Raw genomic sequence first — 13,138 nt, 5'->3', positions numbered from 1 at the left:
TTCACTCAAAAGAAAAAAAAAAGTGTTTGGGTTGAGACAGCGGGGACAGTCTGTAGCCTACATGTTACAGAGTGAGCTAGTATGGTAAAAGAAAAATTCACACTGCTGTTTTCTTTTTTAATATTTGTTGTTCTCAGGTGTCTCTTGAAAAATAGATATTATTCTCTTTGAAATTGCCTTATTAAAGGCACAATATGTAATGTTTCAGCATTAAAAATATAAAAGATCACTATATCTATGTTATATATTTTTTAAAGTTGTGTGTTTACATTATCCCGACAGTTCCAATTAACTTCTAAATCCAGAGAAATTAATATTTTAATTCGATGACACGGACCGTGTCTTTATTTCCGTTATGTCGCCCGTCTTTCACGTTATATCCACGTTTGCGTCTTCCTGCGGAACTCGGCGGAACCATAGATATCTATGGGCGGAACCGCCAAACTCAAAGAGGAACACTGACAGTATAAGGGGAACACCCGTATAAAAAAAGTCTGTATGATAATGGATCATGACTACTCTTTGCCTGTACGTTTTGCCAGCTCAACAAAGCGCAAACGTACGGGTGAAAAAAAATGACCCGAGAAGATTTTGGGACAGTAGAAGAAGCAAGAGACGTGTAAACCTTGGAGAAGCCTTTGAAAGTTGGCGAAATCTTCGTGACAAGCTCGGACTGCAGAGAGATGCTGATCTCGCTTTCGTTTTAATAAACAGGTAATATAAGTAACCATTCAGCTAACATAATAATCATATAATCATAACATGCTGTATGTTTGCATATTGCATAGCGATCTTGACCACATTGAGACGCGTTTAGCTGAATACGTATACATTTTGTATTGCATCGGCTTTTCAAACAGGCGGATTCTGTGTTTTTGGAGACTGAAACTGAGACTTTTTAAAACTGATTCAAAAGTATATTTCTATCCGTATATTTGGTGACACGATGATGTCATGTGTAAAACGCAGATGGACTAGCTATTATTGGTTTTATATGTAGCTGGAGAAAGTAACGTTAGCTTCATAAGGTAATATGCCACTATCTTGGTCAATTAATATAAGGTGACCGTCACTTTTATCATATGTTAATACTAGCTACATATAATATCGATTTAATAATTATCTACTTATTCATATATCTCTGAGTTCCAAAATAAATGTTTATTAGAATGATTGATGAACGTGGGGAGCGACACAGCACGTGTTCCAATGAACAACGTATTGCTGGTGCTGGTTCTCTCATTTACTGTTTTATGTTGGTAATGATATACTAAATTGAAATGTATTTCCTTATTGAACAGTTGATATACAGAATGTTCGACAATCGCGGATGCCATGTCAACATATCTATAATTTGAGTAACTCAAATTATGATGCGCGGTTAATATGTCAACATAGCCTACCAACTTATAGGTATGTTGACATAGCCACCGCCCGCACAACATTCTGTCTCACACATTAGCTAACGTTACTGATAAGTTTGTTAAGTAACGGTAGCTCGCTGCTATTTCATTAGATTGACATTATATAAAGTGAAAAGCCGTGACTAAACTTAACAATAACAGAGATGTAATATAACAATTACCTTGTCAGTGAACATGTTTTCTGCTGGAGATGCCAGATTCGCTGGTTGACAGTGGCAATAATGACAACAACTCCCATGAGCCCACGCACTTTCCCGACGTCATCAAAGTACGTCTGTTGAATGAGTGACCCCTAGTGGCCAAAAGTTGCATACTGCACGTTTAAATAAACTTTAAATAATTGTTTTTATAGTCCATGAATCTATGATGTTATTAGACAATGTTTGAAGATATGTTAGAATTAAATAGAACTGTTACTTACACCGTAGCCTGCTTTCTGATTGGATATTCTTTTGTATCACGTGAGTGCGCGCACGTTTGTCCTCCGGGATCCCCCCACACATCAGGATTTCTGATCGTAAATATTCAACATGTTGAATATTTACGATTCGCGATCGGGACGGCTCCGACGTTATTCCGAGCAGGTCCGGACACTCTTAACACACTTCACACCACAGGAAAATCTGATAAGATAATCTCTAGAGCCATCAGGATAATCGGGACCGAGCTAGGATTGTCGGAAGGGGGGAAATCAGCGCAAAATCAGCCCGATTATCTTTTGGTGTGTAGCCAGCATAAGCATGTTTTTTTTTTTTTTTTGCTCTTATAGAATGTTACCCATTCACATAATTATATGACTTACACAACCTTTGGAGTTAAAAATCTTAATTTGTGTTCTACTGAAGAAACAAAGACACCAACATGTTGGATGCACTATCCCTTTAAGATGCATTGTTAAACATTCTACAGTTGAACACATCGTAATTATGTCTTTTGTTAGCACTTTCTGGCTACTGTAGTATTTATAGCTTTTGTAACTTGCAGTACAAAATACAGTAAATGGATTTCATAAAGGATTGCCAACAATATACAGACATTTTTTAAATCTCTTGTCACAACTTGTCATCTGATTCTGATGGTTTACAGGAGCACCTTTAAGTTATTATTAAACCTTTACAGTTTGAAAATCCCCTGAGGAGTTTTTCTTAAACAAATCGATCTCCTGCCCGATGAAACCATCTTGAATCGCTCTTGATTATCTGCATCAGAGAACAGTTTTTGTCAACATCAATTCATCCTGTGAAGTGCAACAAAATGAATTTGCTTCATATTTCAGAGGCAAATATTTCTCCAATAACTTTAGGACATTTTTTGATGTTCAGAAACAGAGCTGGAAGAAAGATTGAGTGAAGTTCACAGCAGGTGAATGAAAGCACAGAAGAGTTCATCTCAGCTCTCATTACAGGTCTCAGATGCTCACAGATCACTGCTAATTACTTCTCTGTGTTCAGCTGTCGGTAATTAGATTTACCTTTTCCTTCAGACACATCCCATTCATTTAAGAGGAGTGGAAAGGTTTTTATTTATGCATTGTTAGGTCTAAAATATGTTCCAGGACTGATGTCAGTTAATTTAAGCCCGATCATAAGATTCTTTCCCAGATCTTGTTAGTAATTTTTTGTTCCTTTTTTTCTGTACAACTGAAGTTAAGTATGGAAGCTTGTCGCCACTGAATAAAAAAAAATCTCTGAATTTATTATTTGCAATTGCAATTTATATCACACAATTCTACCTTTATTACTCGCAGTTGGAACTATATCACACAATTCTGACTTTATAATTTGCAAAACTGGGAGTTTATATCTTGAAATTCTGACTATATCTCACAATTGCAAGGTGTGAACTTGCAATTATGACAAAAAAACAACAACATATTTGTAAGATAAAATGTTACAATTACCTTTTTGATTGTTTTTATTATGTGAGGGAAACAAGCTTCTATTGTGTGTGTGTGTGTGTGTGTGTGTGTGTGTGTGTGTGTGTGTGTGTGTGTGTGTGTGTGTGTGTGTGTGTGTGTGTGTGTGGTTTAGGTTCAGGCTGTGATGACTTGAATATCTACAGTCTCTTTTGCATTCTTTAGTCTTCGCCCTTGACAAATGTCTTTGTTTCATTTGTGTAGCAGTAGAACAACAGAAAGAAAAGTGTATTCTTGTAAACCTCTGTACAACAGTGTTTACTGTGTAAACAGCCGCTCGCAGTGTCTCCTATCGAGCAGAACTGGTGCAAACAAATCTGAAACTACATGAGCAACATTTACATTTTAACATAATCTGTTGGTTTTTTGGGGTAACTGCCTTTTTATTTTTGCTGTCAATTGTTGACTTTTTGAATTGTAGCTAGGGAATTGTACTACTTGCGGTTTCTAACTGGCCCTTTTTTGTGAGTGTTTTTTTTTTTCCCCCAATCATGCTAAAATAGTATGTATTTGAGTTTTGTTTGCAATTTCTAGCAGCTTGTTTAAATAGTCTTTCCATTTCTGGCTTTTCAGATTTTTCAGATAACTTCTTGCTTAAGTTATTATTAGATCAAAAGGTCAAAGTCCCTTACAAGGAATGTCTGTTCACTCGACGGCCATATTTGCAAGCCTCCTGGCAACTATATCAGGCATCCAAGACCAAGTCCTATCTACTTAAATGTTGGAATCCTGAAATATCAAAAAGCTACTTGTTGAACTCACAATTAAAAACATTTTCAGATGCAAATAAGCAACAAAATCTGACATGAACTGTCCCATAAATTTTGTTTCTTATGCTCAAATAGTGTTAAAAAGCATATTTTTCAGGTTAGACCAGCAAATGCGCATGTGCAGTGCTAAGCGTAAGGTGCGTCCTTATTCGAGTACTTATGCACTATTCATTGACGTTTTGTGGTATAAAGTGTAGGAGTGGTGTGTTCACACTGAAAATTCCAAAAAGAAAATTTGTTCTTTAAATACCCAGATGATGCCCTTGATTCAATGAAAAAAGAAGGGGCTTTATTAACAAAATAATAATAATGACAAAAATTCATAAACTGCACAGTTGAATGCATAGTGCATAAGTACATATTGTATAGTGCGTCGTTTGGGACACAGCTTTTTATAGCAACAAGTCTCAGACTATTGAAATTTGAGGAATGGACTATAAATGCAGACGACTGATTTGACAGTACAGGTTGATTGATGAACAGAACTAGTGCATTGAATTTTTTGTCTTCTGGTCAATGCAGCTTATTCTTTTAGAAAGGACAGGCATTTTTAAAAGCGACATCAGTCTAGTAAGTGTTCAATGCAAGGGAGACTTCTTTCAAATGAAAGATTACAAATTCATATTAGGCTTCCAGTAAGTTTGCTCGTACCCTGGTCATGTGTTTGAAAGCTAATCTCCTGAAGCCGCATCTCCTAAATGCTTTTATTATTTCATAACTGTTTCTGATGCAGATCAGAGAAATAAATGTAATCTTTTAATAATGAGATTAAAGAATAATCCTCTGTCTGTTTGCGCTGCGTCGCCGCCACATGAAAACCTGTAATGCCGAAATACTTTGGATGGAACTTTCTGCAATATTAATTTTTTAATCTGGAATGTTCATTTAAATCCAGGCTTTTTTCATGGCTGTGATCTGCTCTTGCAATCGCCCTGGGGAGAGTCTGTGAGCATGCATTTGAATCAGATACTATATGATATTAGTTAAACAGTTTAATTTAGCGAAATCCCATCTAATCATGATTGGCAGCTTTGGGTTTGATTCTTTCCACTTCAAATAAGTGATAAGCGATTTCCATTTCAAGATGTTTATAAGATTATTTTTGCTTGTTAGGATGAGTCATCTTGTAATCAAATAGTTTTTTTTTCTGACTGCATGTGAAGTGACCAAACTTTTATATTATTTATTATTATTATTAGTAGTAGTAGTAATGACAGCAAGTTTTTATCTGACCACATATGAAGTGACCAAACTTGTATTATTATTATTAACATTATTATTATTATTGTTATCATCATCATTTTTAATATTATAAGAGTAGTAGTAATAATAATTTTTGATAACAATGTCATTTTTTGGAATAATCGCACATTCAAGATAAAAAAAAACATATTGCAGTAAGTTATTGATTTAATTTAAAATTAACATTTATTTATTTATTTAAATGATTTAAACACGATTTGTTCTTGTTCTTTTAAGATACATATTGAGAGAAATGTTTTTTGTGAACTTCTTAAAAGACCTCATTGCCATATTGTAAATGAGCTCTTTTGCTGACTCCAAGTAAAAAGCCAGCCAATCTAAATAAATTGTATTGTTTTGCAAAAGCTTGTGAACCGTATGTAGATTTGTGTGAAGTTGAGCATCAGGTGAGGAAAGCATAACCTTTTTATCTTGTCTGCACATATTTGTCATTTTATATCAGTAACTCCCATTATTAGCTATCAGGGGTTGTTCAATGACCTTTGAAAACTCTTATAAATCATGTTTGTTTCAAAGCAAATATAACTTCACAGCTTCTCAGCCTAATGTTATCACACACACACACACACTGCCAATGCCCTTGAGACGACCCCCCTTAGATTCAGTGGCAAGTTTGAGCCTGCTGGTGTTGTGACAGAGACAATCTATTATCTGCCACAGAAAGAGTGTGTGTGTCCCAGGGACTGATGTGGCTTTCGCTAATGTATGCGAGAGAGGGGAATGGATCAGGAGCAGAAATGAATGGATTCACATTCTCGCGGCGAGAAACAAGAGAAGGACTGCTGAACGTCTCACGTTTTATTCAACCGTTATTTCATACCTCCACCCGACCTCTCTTGTCCTCGTATTGCATTTCTCTCTTAGTGGCTGTGAGGCAGAATGATGAGACAAACCAGCGATTGCTGCATAAACGCTTTTATGCCTCCGCAGTAGGTGCTGAGATGCTTTCGTGAAACCGTCTCTCGATAGACAGATGTTAGCAGTATTTAATTGCTTGATGTGAATTTAATAATTCTTCTTAGCCGTGACCCAGATGTGCTGAAGGAAGAAAATTGGGCATTATGACATCACAGAGAGAAGAACTGCAAGATGCCCTGAAGAGGCTCTTGCATAAGGACAGTCCGCTCTCCAGCATGCCAGTGTTTTTCATCTTTTTGCAGTTCTTCTCTCCGTGATGTTATAATGCCCATTTTTCTTCCTTCAGCACATCTGGGTCACGGCTAAGACGAATTATTAAATTCACATCATGAGAATTTCCATCTTGAATCACTTCTTCTATGGCTTCCGATTGTGGTCAAAATAGGAACTCTTGGTTTTAGAAGACAGCATTACTTTAAAACGGCCTTCGCCTCAGAAGGGTGCCTACAATACTATAAACTGCTCCCTGGGTAGGCAGCGTACTAGGATTTGTAGCAGATCGATAGGTTAACATGGACCAGTGGCTTTTATTGCCTGCGTCACTCCTGGTTTGATCACAGTGTTTTCTGAGGGATTCTACAATTCTTGTGTGTATGCACTTTTCAACCTCTGTCTTGTTGTCCTCCCTCTGCATTTGTCACATCTCAGTGATCTCAGACCTTTGAAGTGCATCGACGTCATGTGTGATTTAATCTGATGCTTTGCACTCACCATAAACGCTGTTAAGCATTTAAATATTCAGAATATTAAGTAGCTATTGGCTTAATGCATTCAAGATGAAATCCATATTCATACAGAAGTTGCGAGTGTTTGATAGATGACTCTCTGTGTATTGTTTTATCCAGATGATTCAGGGAGATTGGAGATGACGGGGTTTGTACAGGCCGTGAGTGTAAAAATGATGAATTTTGCTGATGGGGGCAGAGAGAGCGATGAGAACATCAAGACCTCCATATTAATCGCATCTGTGTGTCCTTGTCTGATCTCGATCCGCATGATCTGCTTCCTGCTACACTCAAGGACTCATCTCATCTTATTTTCAGCTCGTAGTTAGACGTCACTAAGCAGTTTTGCCAAGAATATTTCACAGTACTATGTGCCACATCTGTGACATGGTATCGGCTATATACTAAATATTGTATGTAAGGGTGATTTGTTAATTTAGGAGAGTGTTTCTTTGTATCCTAGAATAATGTTAGAGATTTTACTCTTTTTTTCAAATCTATCATTCTTCTATCATTCTATCTTCTATCATTTTTTTTCAAATCTATCATTCTTCTATCATTCAATCTATCATTGTTATTTTATAAAATGTTTATTTTATTATTTTAATTATGGAATCATTTTTAATATCTTATTTAGTGATCAGACAATGACTAGTCTATTCTATTTTGGGCCTTTTTTGCAGACTTTGTTTAGTTTATTTATTTTGCTTAAATTTCATCTATACCTGTATATAAAGATTTTTTTTCTTTAAAAATTGTTTTGCTTAATTCTGCTACTTTGGAGTTTTTCAATCATATTTTTATTTTGTGTACTTTATTAATTAATTAATTGATTTACTTTTTTCCATGGTGCTGTCCGGATCACTCTCTAGACATTTAGGAAAGTTTAGGAATTTTTTTCAGAAAGTTATAGGGAAGTACATCACTAGTTGGACAATTTTTATTCATTACTAGTGGTCAACTGGTGTATATAGACTGGTATTTAGAATTTTTTAACTATCGACATTGGCCAATACATTTTTCTGTTTGGCCAATGTGTCGAAAGCAGGACTTTTATTTTGACAGAGATGAAGCATACATGTTAATGTCTTCTGTTTTCATTTTGTGTGCGTTGACAGTTGACACTGAGAGACTCTTTATATGTTCTTCAGGGTCATTCATCTTAATTTTTACTTCAGTGTCCCTCAAACTAATCTCCACTAATCACTGACCAATTATGCATTTACTGTAATGGGGTTGATTGATAGGACGTTTTAGAGTCCCGTTTCCAATACTGACCTCCATATAATCAGTGTGTGAGGCGCATGCATTAGAGTGCTTTACTTTGACATCCACTTAGCACTGTGGTTTCTAAGATCAATTCAAACGCACACGCTGGCCTTTCAGAGCCCTTTCTTGCCCCTCAGGCCTGCTGTTAATCTCTTCTCATTTTCCGTGTGTTTGTATCTGGCCAGGAAAGATCAATATGGTCAGATCAGCTGTCCTGTTATCTTACTGTTTACCATCTCTTGATTTATTTTATCTCACTCTCTCAACCTTCCTTTCCTGCACAACAATCAATGACATGTTGTTTAAAGTGGTATACTGCAATGAATTTAGTGTTAATGTTACATGTTAAATGTAAAAAAGCATAAAAATATTGTACTTTGTCACAAACACTGCAATACAAAAGCAATTATCTTTAAAACACTGATGAAAAAAATATCAAAAGTCCTTGAGGGAATCTCACAAAACCGGTCAAGAACATGTTATGGCCCTATTTAACAAGAAATCTGAATGCTAAATGTAACTTTAATTTCGTGATGATGATTAAGTGAAAAAAACAATTTATGTATTCATCTATTAATGTCATGAAGTAGTCTTCTTTACTCAAATAGGTTTTTTTTCTTCTTTTGGTTTTGTGTTGAATTCACTCTTATTTCTCCAGTGCTATGTGTAGCAGCACAGTATATGTGAAATATGTTCTAGGGTAGTGCAGGTCTTTGTAATCTCCCGCTTTTCACTTGTACGTAATGAAACCCAGAATACTGCGGGCTGTCATGCTGTCGGCCGCAGGAGCAGCGGGTCACCTGCTAAGAGCAGCGATTTAATCTGTGTGTCCTGCAGAGAGGCCAGAGGATGCAGCCAATTCCAACTACACTCCAAACTCATTAATATAAAGGCAGGAGTGAGCCGGAGCCCTGTGAAACGCCTCTCTGCGGAATATTTAAACTTTGTTTATTGCTCTTTTCACCTTTGATTTTCCAAATGCAGTGATCACGCTATGATGCCACCCTGCAAATGTTGCCAGCATGATCTGTCACCTTAAGTAAAATCAAATGCTTCAAAACAAGAACTCTGTTTTATGTCAGCAAAATCATGTGAATTTGTTTAGATGTTTTGGTAGCAAAAATGTATTTATTTAAGTCTCCATTTATTTATCCATCCATCCATCCATCTGTCCGTCCGTCAGTCCATCTGTTTATCCATCCATCTATCCATAGGTCCATCCATCCAAAGGCCCGTCTATCCATCCATCCATCCATCTGTCCGTCCGTCCATCTGTTTATCCATCCATCTATCCATAGGTCCATCCATCCAAAGGCCCGTCTATCCATCCATCCATCCATCTGTCCGTCCGTCCATCTGTTTATCCATCCATCTATCCATAGGTCCATCCATCCAAAGGCCCGTCTATCCATCCATCCATCTGTCTGTCCGTCCGTCCATCTGTTTATCCATCCATCTATCCATAGGCCCATCCATCCAAAGACCCGTCTATCCATCCATCCATCCATAGGCCCATCCATCCATCCCTAGGCCCATCTGTTTGTCTGTCCATCCGTCTGTCCATCTATCCATCCATTTCAAATTGATCCATAACTTTTATGTAGGCTGTATATGTTTACATCCAGATATAATAGATATGTTTTAATTTTGGATTTTTTTTTATTTTTTATCTTAGACAAATTGGATTCAAGTTGTTTTTCAGCCATTCAAAAAATTACCATGATCTTATAGAGGTATTAATGAGCTTTTCCAAGTTTTTCAAACAAACTGTTTTACGTAACCACACTGTAAAAAATGTCAAGTGCTTTCAACGAATTATTATTTAGTAACTAGTTCCACAGATTTTTTACGTTCACTCAATTTCGTACTAGAAATTGTTACTTGAATTAACATTTTTTAATTGGCTCAAACTTGACTTCAATATTAAAATGTACATTTGCTCAACCTGTTTTTAGAATTAATTCAACTAAAACGTTTTAATTAGGGGTTTCATTTTTAAATAGTTATGCAATAAAATGCATAAAATGTTATACTGAGGATAAAAACAAATTTAACACATTGTATCATCTGCATTTATAACGTTTGTCAAACAATACATTTCCATAAGAATTCATTTCAAATTTCTTTAAATAATAAAACAATGACCAAAGCCCTTGTCACTTCTCTTTAATGTCTTTAATGCACCTTTAGTTTTGAAAATACACACACAGTCAAAGTAGATCCAGTGGAGCATTCTTGCTTCTTGTCAGTGTTTCAGCTGGTAAAGGGATAGTTCACCAAAAATTAAAATTCTGTCATTTACTCGCACTCATGTTGTTCCAATCTTGTATGATTTTCTTTGTTCTGCTGCACACAAAAGATATTTGGAAGAATGTTTTTAACAAAGCAGATAGAGCAACCTTTCACTACCATAGTATTTTTCTTTGCTCAGCAGAACAAAGAAACTCATAGCTCACAGGTTTGGAACAACATGAGGGTGATTAAATGACAGAATTGTCATTTTTGGGTGAACTATCCCTTTAAGAACAACTGACTGGCTTGGATGAGAAACTTTGCAATGATGACAGCATCAATGGATATCTTGGTCACACCCTGTTGGAGAAAGGGAAAAATTAATAAATAAATAAAAATTCTAATTATGCTCTTTAAACATTTTATCAATATTAAGAATGAACTTGCATGTGTGAGTAAACTAAAGTTGCAAACTAAAGTAGTTTTTTTCCCCTATACTATAACATACATGGCTTTCTTTCTCTTGCTGTTTAGAATTCGTCCCGCTTGAAAACGAGCGCCATTTTATCATAGTATTCGTGGTTATCTCGCTCTCTTAACTTTACGGGACAATTTCACAAGCTGGAACACGAAAAATCACGTCCATCTATGTGTTGAACGAAAAATCACGTTCAACACAACCACGTAACCCTAAATAGCGGCCTACATTAGACGTTTGACATGTTTCAGTAAATTTGCTCGTATACAAATTGGAGAAGTTAGGCGAGCTCTTGTATGTATTCATTAAAATTAGGCAGATTAAATGCAACAAACTAGCTACATATGTTCATGAATGATATAGTTATATTAAATATGTAATAGAAGTGTTGTAGGATCCATCTTCTTATCATAATGCAGATTAATTATGATAATTAATCATACAAAAAATAACATGGAAAATACATCTAATTTCACAAATGTTGTTCTGAGGCTATTTCCAAATGTTTCTTACAGCCCATTTCAACAGCACCAACAAAGATCTATTTACCGTAGTAAACTATTGTGTGTAAAATATTGTTTACTTTTATAAAACATTGACTAGATTTGCATTTTTTAGTCCAGTCAACATTTGCTATTCTAAATGTTAACTGGATTTGAAAATATCAATTAATTCAATGCTTTTCAAATATATATTTGCAGAATATAATATGTCTTCTTAACTAACCACAAGTAAGAAAATTAGTTCAACATATATTTTTTTGCTCTTCCAACATTTTAATAATTGACGTTTTTAGAGTGCAATACAATTTTAAAAGGACCAATTATGCTCTTTTACAAAGTCTTGATTGAGTTTTTGGGCTCTATTAGAATAGGTGTTCATGCTTGAATGTTCAAAAGACACATTATTTTTTCACATATTTTACACTGTTGCAGCTCTGACTCTTGTAAGTAATGCTTTTTTTAGTTCCAGTCTCTACGAAGCCTCTCCTTCTCAAAGGCACCATCCGAAATGTAACAAGTTCTGTGACATTCTGCATGATACATTAAATTCCATTTTATGACTGGCTTCCATCTGTATTTTCCATTTAAATTGGTTATATTTTTAATCTGTAGTTTTAGTATTATTGCCATGTTTGTTTTATATAGTACAATATCGGCAAAGCATTAGAACCAGCTGTGAGAGAGAACTGTTTTCCAGGCTCAGCTCTTGTAACCTGGATTTGGTCTTGGTATTAAAGGTGGGGTAAGTGCTATCTGGTAACCGTTGTTGATATTTCAAATCACTAAAACAAACACGCCCCTACCCCCAAAAGGTTCTCGCCCCTTTTTTTGATAGCACCGCCCCACATATATACGTAAACCCAGAGGCATCAACGGCTATGGCAGAATCTCGGTGTATCTAATCCAGGTCGAATATTCAATGAAAAAGTCATCCCTTCTATCACAAAAACACAAACCGTTCTTGTGAACAACTCGATGGTACACGAGTAAGACAGTTTTACTAACGAACATATTACAATTATGACAAGATTAGAGTTACAGCAATCACAAAAACACACACAAACCGTTCTCATGAATAACTCGATAGTACACAAGCACACAGTCCAGCTAACGACATATTACAATTATGACAAGATTAGAGATAGCGATCAAACGGTTTTCATGAACAACTCTATAGAACACAAGCACGACAGTCCAGCTAATGACATATTACAATTATGACCGGATAAGGGTTATATAGATCATGAAAAGAGTAAACAAACATATAATAGGAGTATAGTATCTTACTTGTCGGAGTCATTGTGTGAGCTGATGCTTGAAGCACACAGTGAGGGGATTTAGATGCTCCATACGGTGTGGAAATGAACAGGTCTTTATCATCACTGATGTGAGCCACAATACGATCGAAAATGGACAAACAAGTGAACATGACACACGAGCATAGTCAAGCAGCATATATTAGGCTAATATCCGTCATGTGTGACTCGTGTTGAATAATGACGTGCACAGAGCGAGAGCGAGCGCTCTTCTCACCATCAATAGTAGACACGCCCCTTACCTGCTGATTGGCTACAAGTTTGTTATTCCACTCGGCCCTTGTCCTTTTTCTAAAACTGTTTTGAAATAAGACTTACCCCACCT

At 36.0% G+C, this 13,138-nt stretch overlaps 1 long non-coding RNA gene across 2 annotated transcripts in view; it reads left to right on the top strand.

The window, feature by feature from the left end:
- LOC137046278 (uncharacterized) overlaps positions 1 to 13,138 on the top strand; it is a 145,492-nt gene that overhangs the window by 55,056 nt on the left and 77,298 nt on the right. The window contains exon 4 of one of the 2 annotated variants that reach the window (XR_010898922.1): positions 7,136 to 7,237. The exons of the other annotated variant lie outside the window; for it this stretch is intronic. This is a non-coding gene — a long non-coding RNA (uncharacterized lncRNA). Of the gene's footprint in view, positions 1 to 7,135; positions 7,238 to 13,138 lie in introns of those variants that run through there. 2 annotated transcript variants of the gene reach the window in all.

This window comes from Pseudorasbora parva, chromosome 18 (assembly GCF_024679245.1).
Source record: "Pseudorasbora parva isolate DD20220531a chromosome 18, ASM2467924v1, whole genome shotgun sequence".
Classification (NCBI taxonomy): Eukaryota; Metazoa; Chordata; class Actinopteri; order Cypriniformes; family Gobionidae; genus Pseudorasbora; species Pseudorasbora parva.
Note: the sequence above shows the minus strand (reverse complement) of the source record. Positions and strands in the feature narration are given on the sequence as shown.